A 7,416-nucleotide genomic window follows, 5' to 3' on the forward strand; every position below is an offset into this window, starting at 1 on the left:
CTTGACTTTGTTGTCCTTAAGCCATTTTGCCGCAACTTTGGAAGTATGCTTGGGGTCATTGTCCATTTGGAAGACCCATTTTCGACCAAGCTTTTACTTCCTGACTGATGTCTTGAGATGTTGCTTCAATATATCCACATCATTTTCCATACCCATGATGCCATCTATTTTGTGAAGTGCACCAGTCCCTCCTGCAGCAAAGCACCCCCACAACATGGTGCTGCTGTAACAGTTTAACTTTAGTCCGTCCCCTCGCGCGAACCAGGGACCCTCTGCACACATCAACAACAGTCACCCACGAGGCATCGTTACCCATCGCTCCGCAAAAGCCGCGGCCCTTGCAGAGCAAGGGGAACCACTACTTCAAGGTCTCAAAGCGAGTGACGTCACCGATTGAAACGCTATTAGCGCCCACCACCGCTAACTAGCTAGCCATTTCACATCGGTTACACTGCCACCCCCATGCTTCACTGTTGGGATGGTGTTCTTCAGCTTGCGAGCGTACCCCTTTTTCCTCCAAGCATAATGATGGTCATTATGGCCAAACAGTTCTATTTTTGTGTCATCAGACCAGAGGACATTTCTCCAAAAGGTAAACCGTAGTCTGGCTTTTTTATGGTAGTTTTTGAGCAGTGGCTTCTTCCTTGCTGAGCAGCCTTTCAGGTTATGTCGATATAGAACTCGTTTTACTGTGGATATAGATACTTTTGTACCTGTTTCCTCCAGCATCTTCACAAGGTCCTTTGCTGATGTTCTGGGATTGATTTGCACTTTTCGCACCAAAGTACGTTCATCTCTAGGAGACAGAACGCGTCTACTTCCTGAGCGGTATGATGGCTGCGTGGTCCCATGGTGTTTATACTTGCGTACTATTGTTTGTACAGATGAACGTGGTACCTTCAGACATTTGGAAATTGCTCCCAAGGATGAACCAGACTTGTGGAGGTCTACAAAAAAATTCTGAGGTCTTGGCTGATTTCTTTTGATTTTCCCATGATGTCAAGCAAAGAGGCACTGAGTTGGAAGGTAAGCATTGAAATGCATCCACAGGTACACCTCCAATTGACTAAAATGATGTCAATTAGCTTATCAGAAGCTTCTAAAGCCATGACATAATTTTCTGGAATTTTCCAAGCTGTTTAAAGGCACAGTCAAGTTAGTGCATGTAAACTTCTGACACACTGGAATTGTGATACAGTGAATTATAAGTGAAATAATCTGTCTGTAAACAATTGTTGGAAAAATTACTTGTGTTATGCACAAAGTAGATGTCCTAACCAACTTGCCAAAACTATAGTTTGTTAACAAGAAATGTGTGGAGTGGTTGAAAAAAATGTGTTTTAATGACAACCTAAGTGTATGTAAACTTCCAACTTCAACTGTATATACAGTGGGGCAAAAAAGTATTTAGTCAGCCACCAATTGTGCAAGTTCTCCCACTTAAAAAGATGAGAGAGGCCTGTAATTTTCATCATAGGTACACTTCAACTATGACAGACAAAATGAGAAGAAAAAAAATCCAGAAAATCACATTGTAGGATTTTTTAATGAATTTATTTGCAAATTATGGTGGAAAATAAGTATTTCATTTGCCAATGGATATGAAGGATGGGAACATTCCATTCCATCTAAACAATGGATATATAGCAATTGGCAAAAAAAACATCTTCATAATACACGTCTAAAAGCTATGACTAAAAAATGTGAGAACAGTAATGTTTTACACACACATGAACGTACCCATAAGCAATGATTTCTGATGAAAAAACACAAATGGGAAAAATGTGGAATTCTGGAATTAAACTCTTCTGAATATACAGAAGAGTACAAAACATTAGGAACACCGGCTCTTTCCATGACATAGACTGGCCAGGTGAATTGAGGTGAAATCTATGATCCCTTATCGATGTCACTTGTTAAATCCACTTCAATCAATGTAGATGAAGGGTAGGAGACCGGTTGAAAAATGATTTTTAAGCCTTTAGACATGGATTGTGTATGTGTGCCATTAAGACGGTGACCTCTACCTCCAACTGCTCAGATTAATCCAAGTCTGCAAACCCTTAAACCGCTGCAAGGCTTTCTCTGTTAATCATTCTGGGTAAGTCATTGCAGTTTGTGAAGTCCACTCTGTATTCATATCTTATGTCTTAGTGTATACTATAAGTGCCTATGTGGGGGTGTAGGCTATGGTGCTTGTTTGACTGACCTGTACCCTTGTTGCAGTCATAACACAATACCTACTTATCTCTTCCAGCCATCAGAACAACCCTGCATAAACTCACACTGGCACTGGCTGTATGAAAAACAAAGACATACAGTACACCACACACAACACAAATACACATTTCTAAACATAACACAATGGAATCAACTGGAATCAAAAAATTTCAACCAATGAATATATTGGTTAACTACAAGAACACAGTGAGAATACAAACAAAGTAGAAGGAAAACATGAAGGAATGTTTCTAAAGGACATTCTTCTTCTGTGCAGTGTGTTTCATCAACTATAAACTTTGCTTGACAAGGAGCTTCAAGGATGCAAGCTTTGAAAGCAGAGGGTCGATACACCAGCTTGTATACCTAACAAACAATGGTTTTCCTTCCCTGAGCCCTTTTTCTCTTTCAAGTTTGGTGATGAAGAGATAGGGAGGAGGGATACTCATTTCAACCACCATATCAAGTAACTGTCAGCATGTCTAGACCAGGGGTTTCAGATGCTTCTGCCTGGCCATGGCTGAGGAGTTAAAGCCCTTGTGGGTCACAATACCGCCGGGCTTTAGGGCCTATAGAAACCCAATGGCCATTGTTGTCACTGACAGCTCCTTAACTTTTCATGAGATGGCTGACAGTGCAGACAAAACAAACCTTCCTCCTCCCAATCCATCACATGGCACGGCAAAAATTGAGTAACCCTTTCAGGCAGAAACCATCTGAAGGAGGGGGTATTGTTCATTAAGTGCGGGTGGATCTGAGCCAGGTGTACAGGTATGGTCTTTCTATAGGCATGTTGAATGTTGACAGATCCTCTGATTACAGAAGAGGGGTAATTAGTGCTTTGAACATGAGGTTAGCCTTTAAGTGACCATCTTTCCCCCGATTATACCTTACCTTGCTTTCATGTCCAGCCACATGAAATATAGTGTAATGTCTGCTGTAGTCATCCAAACTGTTTGCCATTTACCTTTGAAGAGTCTTGTTAGTTTTTAATTATAGGAATCAAAACGTACATAACCCCCTTTGATTGGGGGTGAGAATCAATTCTGCAGAACCTCAGTGTCTCTACTTCAGCTGCCTCTTAAGCAACACCCATTCTCCAAGGCTTCTGTAATGCTCTTCTGTCTAACAATGTCTAGTTAATGTGTGTACAAGTCACTGTATTTTACTTTAGAGCAGGGTCATACCTCAAGGACAAAACTCCATCATGACAGAGTTAAGCTTTAGTATTACTCTAAGTTGAGACTTGACATATTGTATTAAGATTAGTAGGTATTACGTGATTGGCTGCATTAAGTGAGGTAAGTGGAATGGGTGATGTCAGACAAGGCACATGCCAGCTATAAAATTAAAACAAAAGACGTTGGCAACACGGGAACTGCTCCTCTGAAAATGAGACAGGTACTTAAAGTCGGCGAGAGTGAAAAAATACTAATTGCTGTCACTGGTTGTGCAAGCTGCAGCAGACCATAAAGAAAATAATCTGTCCACTCAATGTTCTAATGCTGACCTGCGTTTCCCTCGACAACACCTCACAGCACTGCAGCAGCCGTCTCCCTCCCAGCCCAGCTGTAGTGTATGCTGACTGCTGCTACTCTGAGCTCCTTCAGGTTGACACTGAGCCAGTGGCCAGAGCATAGAGACACTCGTGAGAACAGGAGCTCTTCAAGTTCCCCAATGAGTCACAACAACGTTAGACTGACCTGATAGGGTTCTTTGAAAGACAAACAGGATAACACGAAAGCCACCTCTGAGCAGTTCACTGTGTCTTTTGTGATGGCATTTCCTGTATTACCAAATGAGGAGAGTTACAAACTAACACACAGTCAGAGTTATACTTAAACTTCATCTTTAATAATATGAGCTTTACATTAGCCCTGACTCTCAGATCAATTCACTATCTATAATGAATTTTGAGAGTCACTACAGAAGAATACAAAGAATCTTTTATAGCCAAGATACACCCTCTCAACTTACATGACGAACCACAGATCTAAGGAACAGTTCACAAAGGTTAAGATTGTCATGAAAGATATCTATAAAACATAGCAGACAGTTACTGCTGTGTCAACAGTTCTCATTGTAAAAACCAGTGTCTGGCCCCCTCCTACTCCAAACTGGAACCTGTCTCACCCTGGTACGGTATAGCACAAAAACATGACCTTTACTATCTGGAATGCTCTTTAGGCTTTATTACCCAAAGACATCGTAAAACTCCTCTGTCAGTGCTATCTCATAGAGGCCCATCCTCAGTGGAACACACACACACAATAGTCGACAGAATACTAACAACCATTCTAATGCAATACAAAGATTATAATATAATCTTACAAGCACTATAACATAATCTTGCAACTTTCCACGACACTTTGTATTTCCTAGTGAAGTTTCCCAAGCCAGTCCCTGCCTAGGGATTCAGCATAGCACACTCATTAAACCCAAACTGTCTTCCTTGAATTTATCTGTTGGTTGTTACTGCTACTGTACTTGAAAAATAAGTCTACAGGAAGCAGATTGTCTAGGAGGCATGCTGACTTCCTCATCACAAAAACGGGATGGCAGGAGTATAGGGCAAGGAGGGGGGGTGTCGTGACTTTACTTTCATTAATCTGATGACTGTTATTTATTTTTTTACCCCCTTTTCTCCCCAATTTTCGTGGTATCCAATCGCTAGTAATTACTATCTTGTCTCATCGCTACAACTCCCGTACAGGCTCGGGAGAGACGAAGGTCGAAAGCCATGCGTCCTCCGAAGCACAACCCAACCAAGCCGCACTGCTTCTTAACACAGCGCGCCTCCAACCCAGAAGCCAGCCGCACCAATGTGTCGAAGGAAACACCGTGCACCTGGCCCCCTTGGTTTAGCGCGCACTGCGCCCGGCCCGCCACAGGAGTCGCTGGAGCGCGATGAGACAAGGATATCCCTACCGGCCAAACCCGGACGACGCTAGGCCAATTGTGCGTCGCCACACGGACCTCCCGGTCGCGGCCGGCTGCGACAGAGCCTGGGCGCGAACCCAGAGACTCTGGTGGCACAGCTAGCGCTGCGATGCAGTGCCCTAGACCACTGCGCCACCCGGGAGGCCCGACTGTTACTTATTTAATCAACTAGCTATGTTTAATTGTTACCCGATTTAAATTAATCATGTAACAATTAACTCATTAGGATTTGGGGCACCACGTGAGCGGTAGTTTAAAGAGTTACCATCTCACGAATTAAACTCTAAAGGTCTTTACCAATCACATTAAAAAAACAGTCAATGTATTCATCATTACCTCTTATCATATCATCATTCTGAACAGTCGTAACCTTCTTGGATCTGCAAAAACCCCAGCCTTACTCATGATTCAGTACTACACAAATTGGTTAAATAATTTATTTACTAGCTAACTAAATGATAAAACAGGATAACATACACACTTAATACATGAGAAAAAGGTCCCTAGCGGACTGACAACATATGGCGGCTTGTTACACAGAAAATGAAGGGGGGGGGAAAAGGGACACTTATCGTTGATCAATTTTTTTAACTATTCTCACAGTAATCATATACTTTGCACACAAACAACCACCTGTTTGAAGTAAGAAAATATGAATGTATTTACATTTGAATGCCTTCGTTCTCCTTTTATCTCTGTCGGAATCAGCCCTCCTTAGGAAGGTTGTTGGCCTTTCATGGCATGCTTGTATGGCTCTGATTGCCCGAAAGGGGTCTCCCTTTTCCTGTCTTCTACTGTTGTTCACTCTGGAAGATGCTCATCGGAAGTGGTTAGCCAGCCGTGTCAACGGTTCCCATTGGTGATGAGAATAGCATACTACGGTGATTTGAGAAGAGTAGTTCAGTAGGATGTTTTGAAGAGAAGTAGGATGGTCGCACTTCGATTCGCATTCCTAGATTTTTGACTCAAGACAGCTAATCAGCCGTACCAGTGATTGTCCGAGAGGGGAGTTTTCTCCACCACCTCGTGTTGATAGTCAGAGTTTGAACCACTCTAAACGTGCAGCTGCAGCCTGGCGATGTTCTGGACTAGTCTGGGAGGTGAGTTTATTTCCTTAACCTTGTGTTGAGGTTCAAAGTTCCAACCATTTCCAATGTCTAGCGACCGCTCCACACTTTGGGCTGCAACTCCCCTTCTTTCCTGGTCTCATGTTAATTCGTTACCCATCATTTTATACAGTTCATTCAAAAGGGCGGTTCCGTCAGGCTGACATGCTCTCTGACCCGACTCAAGGGCGTGGCTATTTACTATGCACAGTTTATAGGAGATAGATTATCTTATGGCTCCTAAAATAACATTACTATCTTATGAAAAACAATTAAAGTATTTTTGTTATCTCATATACAACGTTAAGGATGGAAACTTGACAGATAAAGGGGATATACTTTCCAAGTTATAGTATTTCCTTTATAACCTTTGTAATGACATCACAAAATAATAACCAATATAACATTCGTTTTCTATAGATCATCTCTGACCATTCCCCATGTTCTGAATGTTAGAAATATTGTTCCATTATTTGCTTTAGAAACTGTTAGAGTTTTGGCACGAAGACTGTTATCAGTCTTCGTGAATGAACTGTACTATATGACTGTTATCTCTTGTCTCTACTCCTCCCGTTACGGGGTCTGAGACGCCGAAGGCTCCCACCATTAGCTCTGACAAATTGAAAACCCTAGTCATTGGCGACTCCATTACCCGCAGTATTAGACTTAAAGCGAATCACCCAGCGATCATACACTGTTTACCAGGGGGCAGGGCTACCGACGTTAAGGCTAATCTAAAGATGGTGCTGGCTAAAGCTAAATCTGGCGAGTGTAGAGAGTATAGAGATATTGTTATCCACGTCGGCACCAACGATGTTAGGATGAAACAGTCAGAGGTCACCAAGTACAACATAGCTTCAGCGTGTAAATCAGCTAGAAAGATGTGTCGGCATCGAGTAATTGTCTCTGGCCCCCTCCCAGTTAGGGGGAGTGACGAGCTCTACAGCAGAGTCTCAGCACTCAATCGCTGGTTGAAAACTGTTTTCTGCCCCTCCCAAAAGATAGAATTTGTAGATAATTGGCCCTCTTTCTGGGACTCGCCCACAAACAGGACCAAGCCTGACCTGCTGAGGAGTGACGGACTCCATCCTAGCTGGAGGGGTGCTCTCATCTTATCTACCAACATAGACAGGGCTCTAACTCCTCTAGC

This window comes from Salvelinus sp. IW2-2015, unplaced genomic scaffold, assembly GCF_002910315.2.
Source record: "Salvelinus sp. IW2-2015 unplaced genomic scaffold, ASM291031v2 Un_scaffold16299, whole genome shotgun sequence".
NCBI classification, from domain to species: Eukaryota; Metazoa; Chordata; class Actinopteri; order Salmoniformes; family Salmonidae; genus Salvelinus; species Salvelinus sp. IW2-2015.